Below are 10,585 nucleotides of genomic sequence, written 5' to 3'. Positions count from 1 at the left end.
ACTCTTTTCAAAGAAGAATAATACAAGATTACAACTCTTGGAGAATGAGCTACTAGCAATAGGGCAACGTGACAAAATGATTGCCCAATACTTCCACAAGGTAAAGCCGATATGTAGCAAAATTTTAGAATTAGATCCAACAACTCCTATCTATGATTTGAAACCAAAATATCAAGGATTTGTTGATGCTATACAAGGATGGACAACACAACCATCACTTCTTGAGTTTGAAAATTTACTTACAGGCCAAGAAGCTATGGTTAAGCAAATGAGAGAAGTCTTGCTCAAGGGTGAGGAGGAAGCACTGTACACCAGTAAAAGTAAGGGCAACTTCAAGTGGCACACTGATGATGGATCTAAAAAGAATGGTGACAAAGTGAAGAGCTATCAAGGAAATAGAGTCCATCGTTCAAGGAGTGCCCCAAAGAATCACGTTGATAATAGAAAGTTTATTGGAGAGTGATACAATTGTGGGAAGGTGGGTCACATGGCAAAAGATTGTTGGGCCAAGAAAAAGTTTGTTCAGAGTAATACTGCTACCTCTAATTCTAAGGAGAATAACGAAGATGATTGTGATGTCGAAGCATTGTTTGTTGTAGAAGAAAATGAAGTAGCATTCCAACAATGCCAGACAAGATTAACTACGAAAATGACCGGATCATAGATTCAAGCTGCTCAAATCACATGACGGGTGACAAAAAAAAATTATAAAACTTGTCTGAATACAAGGGAGCTCGTATGGTGGTGACAACCAACAATTAACTCAAGGTTATCAATAGCTCACATTGGTAAGACAATAATTACACCCTAATATAGTTCTAAACAGGCTTTAAGATGTCTATCATGTCCTAGGAATGAAGAAAAATTTGTTATCTGTGGCTCAATTGAAATCATCAAGTCACTATGTTCTGTTTAATCTAAAAAATGTAAAGCTATATCGAAATCTCAAAATATCAGAAACACTGATAATGGAAGGGCAACAGCTAGAGTCGGTCTACGTGATGTCAGCAGAGTCTGCATATATAGACATGACAAGAAAAAGTGAACATCAGATATATGACATATGAGATTAGGTCATGATAACTATTCCAAGTTAAACATGATGATGAAGAAGTCGATGCTTAAGGGGCTTCCTCAACTAGATATACGAACAGACACGGTATATATGGGATGTCAATATGGTAAAACACACCAGTTACCTTATCGAGAGTCAAAATTTAAAGCAAATGAACCATTAGAGTTAGCCAACTCTGATGTATTCGGACCCATTAAGATGTTGGTACGGGAAGCATCCGACGATCGACCGTTGTTTTGATAATGGCAAAGGAAGTCAAAGTTAAGTTGTTTTGTGATCTAATGCACTTGATTGAGTGTTTCAGGAAAGTCCTAGCTGCAGTTAGGCAGGTAAAAACCCTAGGGGTGGTAACCCTAGGTCATAAGGGGTGGTAATCTTATGCGGAAAGTCTTGGCGGGTCGTGAGCTTCAGGCAAAAGTCCTAGGGGGTAACCCTAGGTGGAAAGTCCTGGTGTCGCGAACCAGGTGAAAGACTGGACCAGCCGGGAAGCGGAAGTCCAGCAGAAAGTCCGGAAGCTTCGAACGCTGAGCAAAAGTCCAGTCGATCTGGAGGATCGCACTGACAACAGGTAAATCTCCTGAGTGGAGTAGGTGAGGACGCGTTCCCCGTAGAGGGAACAGTAGGCGTCGGGTCGACCTAGGGTTTCCGGTTGAAAATCTGAAGTCAGACCCGGACAGTCCGACGACTGTCAAGTTTATCTATAATATTATCCATGTGCTAACTTTGTTTTGCAGGGTTTGTGTTTGGGACTAACACAATTTGCAGGAACAAAGGAGCATCTTTAACCTCAGATGAACAATGTCCGAGGCGCCTCCATGGGGCTTGGAGACGCCTCGGGTGCTAGCCGAAGCCAGCTATCCAGAAGAGTTGGAGGTGCCTCGGAGGAAGCTGGAGGCGCCTTGGAGCAGCTTGGAGGCTCCTTCAGAGGGATGAGATGCGACCAGGTTTGCGCTGATCCACCCGTACGACTCGGCAGCCTGGAGGCGCCTCAGACAGGCTTGGAGGCGCCTCCAGCACTGTTTATAAGGGGACTTCGAACAGCAGCTCTTTACAACTTCGCACAAGCAATCTTTCTGCAACCTGCTGCTAACGAGACGTTCCGACAAAGCCTCAACTCGACGCCGACAACCCGGAGCTCCAGATTTAGTTTTTTGTTGTCGGTATAATTTTTATTATTGCTGCTTTGAATTGTACTTAGTTTGTAACAATTTTTATGAACTATAGTTGTTGTCCACCGAAAGCGGTCAGCGACCGCGGGCCTTCGAGTAGGAGTCGAGATAGTCTCCGAACGAAGTAACTTCTCGAGTCTTCTGTGTGTTTGTGCATTTTACTATTTCCATTGCGTTATAACTCGATATTTTTACGAAATCGACTGTGAAAGCCACGAGCGCTATTCACCCCCCTCTAGCGCTTTCGATCCAACATAAGCAACCATCAATTGGTGGTATACGATATATGGTGACATTCATTGATGACTTCTCAAGGCATGTCTGGATATTATTTATGAATGGAAGATCTGATACATTTTTCAAGTTTAAAGAATTTAAACAGTCAGTCGAAGGATAATTGGGAATGAAGATTTGTTGTCTACGCATAGATAATGAGAGAGAATATAGCTCAAGAAAGTTCTCTCAATACTCAAGAGAAAGTTGAATATACCATCATTACACATATGTCAACACATCACAACAGAATGATATAGCGGAAAGAAAAAACCAACATCTTGCAGAAATTTGTCAGAGTATGCTGCACGACAAGAATGTACCTAGATGGTTTTGGGCTAAAGCAATGACGCGTGCAGCCTCTGTCATTAACAAACTTCCTCAACCAAGGTTAGAATTCATTTCACCCTTTGAGAAATTATGAGGCCTAAAACCTATAGTTAGCTACTTTTGAGTATTTGACTATGTATGTTATGTTTTTGTTTCTGATCACTTACGATCCAAGTTCGATAAGAAAGCTATTAGATGTATCTTTATGGGATACGACAGCCAAAGAAAGGGATGAAAATATTATGATCTAACAAACGGAAGATGTTACACTTCATGAAATGTAGTGTTTGATGAAGCATTTTCTTGGTGTACCCCAGTTAAGGAGGTGTTGTCAGATTCTAAAGACTTCAAAGACAAATTGCAACAAAAGATGAGATAGTATATTGTTCAACTTCAATCAAGTTCAGATGAATCAAGAGATCGAAATGACAAGGATATTGTGCAAAAAGTGGCTTAGAGTCCTTGGCAAACTGACATATATCAATAACTAAATGAAGAAAAGAGGCCTAGTGAAATGGAAGAATTAACTCCCCAATTTTAACTCTGAAGGTCAATAAAAACACAAAGGCCAAATCCAAAATATGTCAATGTAGCCATAGTTGAAGAAGCAACAATGCCTGAGACGTTTGAAGAAGTATCGCAAAGTCCTGTGTGGGTGATAGCTATAAAAGGAGAGATTGATGCACTACAACAAAATCAAACTTGGAATCTCATACCAAAACCAAGAGATGTGAAACTCATTTCTTGCAAGTTGGTTTTCAAAATAAAGCATTGTCCAGATGGGTTAATCAAGAGGTACAAGGCACGATTGGTAGCTCGTGACTTTTCTCAATAGTATAGACTAGACTATGATGAAACATTTAGTCCAGTGGCAAAACTTACAATTGTATGAATCCTACTTGCACTTACAGCCAACAAAGACTGGAATCTATGGTAGATGAATGTGAAGAATGTTTTTCTTTATGGAGAATTGGATCGGAAAATTTATATGATCCAACCAATAGATTTTCAGAACCAACATCATCCTGAATATGTGTGTAAGCTACAAAATCGCTCTACGAATTGAAACAAGCATCGAAGGCATTGTATGGTAAGATTGCTAAATTTCTAATCCAAAGTGGTTATTTAGTAACATTTGTAGATTCCAACCTATTTATCAAAACCAATAAAGGAAAGTTAGCTATCGTGGTGGCAAAAGATGACTACGCTCGCTCCCAGTGTCCCTACCAACCCGTCACAGGGCCAACACGGAGGAGGTAAATTACGGGTGGCTGCTAGCCTTTTGAATAGTGACTGACGCATGAGGGAAAGTTAGCTATCGTGCTAGTATATGTGAATGACCTAATCATAACAGACGTTGACAAAGAAGAAATTCTTCAAACGAAGGAGAATTTATCAATCCAATTTCAAATGAAAGAACTTGGACAACTTAAGCACTTTCTTGATTTAGATATTGATCGCACACAAAATGGAATATTTCTTTGTCAACAAAAATATTCCAAAGACTTGTTGAAAAGGTTTGGAATGCTCAAATGCAAGCCAATTATCTTGACACATATGGAACCAAATGTTAGAATGTGTGCATATGAGGGAATAGCTTAGAAGATGAAACTATGTATCAACAATTGGTAGGCGGTCTCATCTACTTAACCTTAACTCGACCTGATATTTTCTATGTAGTCAGTATGATAATTCGGTACATACAAAATCTAAAGAAGCCTCATTTGGAAGCAGCTTGACGAATACTAAGATATGTAAATAGCATAATTGATTATAATCTTTTGTACAAAAAAAAATGAAGACTGCAAGTTAGTTGGCTACTGCGATGCTAACTATGCAAGAGATTATGACATTAAAAGATCAATAACTGGTTATGTATTCAAGCTTGGTTTTGGAACCATCTCTTGGTACAGCAAGAGACAACCAATTGTATCATTGTCAACCAATTGAGTATCGACAAGTAGCAATGACAGCTCAAGAGAGTGTTGGTGCGAGAAGCATCCGACGATTGAACCCATGTTTTGATAATGGCAAAGGGTTCAAAGTTAAGTCTTGTTGTTATCTAACATGTTGAATGAGTGTTTCAGGAAAGTCCTAACTGCGGTTAGGCAAAGGTGAAAACCCTAGGGGATGATAACCCTAGGTCCTAGGGGGCGGTAACCCTAGGTGGAGGAAAGTCCTAGCTGCAGTTAGGCAAAGGGAAAACCCTAAGGGGTGGTAACCCTAGGTCATAGGGGGTGGTAACCCTATGCGGAAAGTCTTGACAAGTCGATGGCTTCAGGCAAAAGTCCTAGGGGGTGGTAACCCTAGGTGGAAAGTCCTGGTGTCGCGAACCAGGTGAAAGACTGGACTAGCCAGGAAGCGGATGTCCAGCAGAAAGTCCGGAAGCGTCGAGTGCTGAGCAAAAGTCCAGTCGATCTGGAGGATCGAACTGACAACAGGTAAATCTCCTGAGTGGAGTAGGTGAGGACGCGTTCCCCGTAGAGGGAACAGTAGGCGTCGGGTCGACCTAGGATTTTCAGATGGAAATCCGAAGTCAGACCCGGATAGTCTGATGACTATCGATAATATTTTGTTACCTTATTTATGACTTTATGTGCTAACTTTGTGTTGCAGGATATTGTTTGGTAGTAACATGTCTTGCAGGTACAAAAATAATAAAGTCTTCCCTCGGATGAACAGTGTCCGAGGCGCCTCCATGGAGCTTGGAGGCGCCTCGGGTGCAAAGCTGGAGCTGGCTGCGAAGCACCTTGGGAGGCGCCTTGAAGGAGACAAAAGGCGCCTTAGAAGGCGCCTTGAATGGGGCATAAGGCACCTTAAGCAGATGAACTTCGACCAGTTCAAGCTTGATCCACGCGGGAGACTCAGCAGCATGGAGGCGCCTTGAATAGCCTTCAAGGCGCCTTGAACACCCTTTATAAGGGGGTTTCGAGCAGCACCTTGTATCATCGAATTCCAAGTCTTCTGTCTCCAACGTGCCTCTCTGAAAGACGCCCGAAAGTGCTGCTACAAGTCTACGACGACCCGAAGCTCCGAGACTCTATTCTTGTCGTCGGTATAATTAGTTTTTGCATTTACTTGTACTTCATCTTGTAATCCTTTTATCGAGCTTATAGTTGTTGCCCACGCAAAGCGATCAAGGATCGCGGGCCTTCGAGTAGGAGTCGATCTAGGCTCCGAACGAAGTAAAAATCTCTTGCGTCTTTCTGTGTGATTGTTCTTTGTTTTTATTCCGCTGCTTTAACTCTTACGCTTTTTACGATTCCGATAATTGAACGAAATAGCCGCGAGCGCTATTCACCCCCCCTCTAGCGCTTTCTCGATCCAACAATTGGTATCAGAGCGGAGTCGCGTTGATCTGGTGCAACCACCAATCACGCATCTTTTTCGTGGTATTTTCAAATTTTCGGAATCAAATTAGAATTAGCTTGCTAGCTACATTCTAATTATTTTATCGAATCGGTTTTGCTCGAAATTGGTACAATACCACTCGAGCTCGTTTTTCCTTATTTCTCCCGCACTGCTAATCCAAGACCTAGTCTTGGAACATTCTTTACGTTTTTGTTGTTACATATTACAAATGGCCTTCCAAGAAGGCTTTAGTACTTCTCGCCCCCCTCTCTTCTCCGGCGAAGACTTTGCCTATTGGAAGAACCGGATGATCTATCATCTCAAGACACAAGTCGAGATGTGGATCATCATCCAGACCGGTCTTGAGCTACCACTTGACGGCGCTGGAGAACTCGTTTCATGCACTAACTGGGATACCAGCATAAGAAAGAAGGTCGAAGCTGATGCTAAAGCAACCTGTATGCTGCAATGCGGGTTGACAAAAGAAGAACTGAATAGAGTCGGACCATTTTCAAGTGTGAAGGAGCTATGGAACAAACTAATCGAGCTGCACGAGGGCACGTCATACGCTAAAGTAAGTAAGCATGATTTAATTTTAAATAAATTGTATAATATTAAAATGCAGGAAGGTGAGACGGCGAACCAGCTTCACGCACGCATCCGGGACCTACTCAACGGGCTTCATGCGATCGGCCAAAAGGTGGAAAACCGCGACGTAATAAAGTACGCGCTAAGCGCCTTTCCGAGGAACACTTTGTGGGCATCCATGATTGATGCCTACAAAGTTTCCAAAGATTTATCTTCAATAAAACTAGATGAATTGTTTTCTGAATTAGAATTGCATGAGCAGACTAATGCATGCCTGGTCGAGAAAGGTGTTGCTTTGGTTGCAGGTACTAGCAGGACGCGCAAACCAACGTCAAGGCGCAAATCCAAACCCGAGTCCAAAGACGAATCAGACACAGAGGACGAAGACGATGATGGTGCTATTTCCGAACTGGTAAAGCTCGTACAGAAGATATGCAAGCTGAAAAAGGTGACTCAAACGAAGACGAAGGACAAGACTAGAGTCACGTGCTACGGATGTAATCAGAAGGGGCACTACAAGCCAGATTGTTCAAACAAGAAGAGAAGAAAGAAAGCATTGAAGGCAACCTGGTCCAAGTCATCAGACGAATCCGAATCGGATGAAGAAGAGCAAGCGAGCCTTCTCGCTCTACCAGTACTAGCGAACATTATCGACAGCGAGTCTGAGTTCGAATCCGAAACGGAGAGCGAGTCAGAAACAGAGTCCGAGCGAAGCCACGAATCCGCATTCATTTCCGAAGGACCTAACCCCACTGTAAGTGCCTTACTCGCCGAAACTCAATTAGACGATTTAAAAAATATAGTCCCTTACTTGCTAAAAAAGTTGGCTAAATCCAACGTCCGTGTTAAGTCGCTCTAAAAGGAGGTAAAAGCCCTTAAGGAAGCAACTGACTCGAGTTCTTTAACTGAGCCAGCTCAAATTAGAAGTTCAACTCAAGTCCAACAACTTGAGGGAGAAAATTTCAATTTGAAAACTCAAATTAAAGACCTCAAGGACACGTTGGAACGGTTTACCATGCGTTCCAAGAATCTGGATCTGATTCTTGGAAAACAGCGAGCCGTTTACAACAAAGCCAGACTTGGATTTAAGAACAAAACAAAATATAAATCATACCTGTCATTAGTAAATAGAAATAATAGAAACGTAAAACAAGCATGGGTCCCCAAGTCAAACTTGGTTAATCATATTGGATCTGGCCAATACTGGGTCCCGAAGGATCAAATACACTACCTCGATAGACCATATCGAGGCTATGATCCAGGGGGAGTTAAAAGAAAAACGATCTTAATAAAACAAAATTAAAAATCAAAATCAAATTAAAAATTCAAAATTAAATTATAAATTCAAAATTCAAAAATCAAAATCAAATTAAAGATTCAAAATTAAATTATAAATTCAAAATTCAAAATCAAATTAAAAAATTTGAAATTAAATTATAAATTCAAAATTCAAAATCAAATTAAAAATTCAAAATCAATAATTCGAATTCAAATCAAATAAAATATAGATGGAGGATCCAGAATAGCTGGCACCCCCAACTAAACTACCCGACAGGGTAACTGTACTTAATCTACCCGAAATGGGTAAAACAAGAGTAGATTACCCGGCAGGGTAATTAAGGTTAGATAAAATGGGCTAGGTTTAACTTGACCCACGGTACTGGTGAAGTTTTTGGATGATAGTATGTTAGGGAAGCTTGGGCATCGCATGTCTAGGAAGATATGGCTTCGACCTGGTGCATTTGGCCAAGTGGAACTGACCGAAGCTACCCTTAAATGGATCCTAATCAGTTAGACCAAGGTTTAGTATTAAGTTCAATGGGTAAGACTATTTGGGAAACATCGAAGGCATGGTTACTTTAATGAGTTCCTTGTGACTCACCATAGCCCAGAAGTTTATCCAAAGAATGCTTACTTGTTGAACCCAAAGCTAAACCTGAATCTAACACAAAGTTAAACCAAACCCTTAAATTGAACCTCAATTCATCTCACCACAATTATAGGATTACCTGATTGAAAATTGGTGAGATGACTAAGAAATTTAAAATTTCAAAATTAAATTCGTTACTATAATTCTATAATTAAATTCTTAATTAATATTATTCTTTTAAAACTTAATTTTAAAAATTATTTGAAAAAAAATCATTTTAAAAATTCTTTTAATCCTTTTAAAAATTATTTGAAAAAAAAACATTTTAAAATTCTTTTAAAAATCTTTTTAAAAAATTATTTGAAAAATCATTTTAAAAATTGTTTTAAAAATCCTTTTAAAAATTATTTGAAAAATCATTTTAAAAATTGTTTTAAAAATCCTTTTAAAAATTATTTGAAAAATTATTTTAAAAATTCTTTTAAAAATCATTTTAAAAACTATTTACAAAATCCTTTGAAAAATAATTGAAAATCAATTTCAAAATAATTTAAAAAATTATTTGAAAAATCTTTTGAAAATTTATTTAATTTTTTTTCAAAATATTAGTCAATTAATTTCAGAATATTATTCAAGTAATTTCAAAATATTAAAAGGGTTTAAAAATCTTTAATTCTCAAATCATAGTATGATTGTAAATGTTAACTCCAATTAATTTTTACTATAGTCTCAAAGTTTACTAATTCAATAGTTTTAGTGACAAAGTTAACTTGATCTGACACTCACTCATAAGCTAAACATGCCTGAAAATCTAAAATGGGTGAGATGGAAAATTAGACAAAATATAAAAGACCTATTATATTTTATACATTCTTGGACTCTAGAACCCTAGGAATTCATGTTTGCATTAATTAAGGGGGAGTAAACGGAGTCAAGCTAATTATCAAGTGACTTTTGAAGAGTTTTTCAAATTCAATTAAATATCTTTCGAAAAACTTTTCAAATAGAGATTATAAGATTAAGCATGCTTTAGGACTCTGATACCTGATCAAAACAATTTGGATAACTTAACATCTATTTAACTTGACTCGTGTTTGGACTTAAGGACCAACTGAATAAATAATCTAAATTAAAATTTTAGCTACTCTCTCTCTTCAACCTAAAAATTAACAAGTTATTTTTCAAAAATAAGTATTATTTTATTCAAAATTAAGCTAAGTCCCTTTTTCAAAATTTAATGTTTGCAAAAGGCTTAGCTAAGTGACTCATATAGCAACTTTCAAACTTAGCCAACTTTATGAATTTTTGCTAAGTTACCTATTAGATTCATTCTATACTTAGCTAAAAGCATTAAAAGCATATTCCTTTACTTGCAAAATTTAACTCATGGCTTTCAAAAAAAAATTTCCAAGTAAAAGAGCCTTCAAAATAATTTGCCTCCAAAATTCTTTGAAATCTAGCTAAGTCTTTCTAAACTTAGTTACATATTTTTTTCTCTTTCTTCCTCTAAAACCAACTAAGTTTACAAAGAGGCTAAAGTCATCCTTCAAGTCATCCATAAATTAGCCTTTTTAACTTAGGAGAAAAATAACTAACAAAATTTTCAGTTACTAGCTAAGTGTTTCACAAGCATTTTTTCAAAGACTAAAACTATTTTTTCTAAAAACTTAAAACATGCTTTCCAACTGGCTCATTTTTTGATATATGGCAAAGGGGGAGAGTAGGAAATTCAGAAGTAAAAAGTAAAAATTCAAAAAGGAAACCCTGTATTAAGGGGGAGCTTCACAAAAGTTTAAGCGTTAGCTTAAGTTAGACGTTCATTTGAGTTTATATACTTAAGCTTGCTCACTTAAAACTTTTAATATACTTATGCATTTGTTTTACTTAACTTTGAATTTGGGTTGTCATAATCAAAAAGGGGGAGATTGT

Source organism: Zingiber officinale, chromosome 2B (assembly GCF_018446385.1).
Source record: "Zingiber officinale cultivar Zhangliang chromosome 2B, Zo_v1.1, whole genome shotgun sequence".
NCBI classification, from domain to species: domain Eukaryota; kingdom Viridiplantae; phylum Streptophyta; class Magnoliopsida; order Zingiberales; family Zingiberaceae; genus Zingiber; species Zingiber officinale.
The sequence above is the reverse complement of the archived record's forward strand: the minus strand, read 5'-3'. Positions refer to the sequence as shown.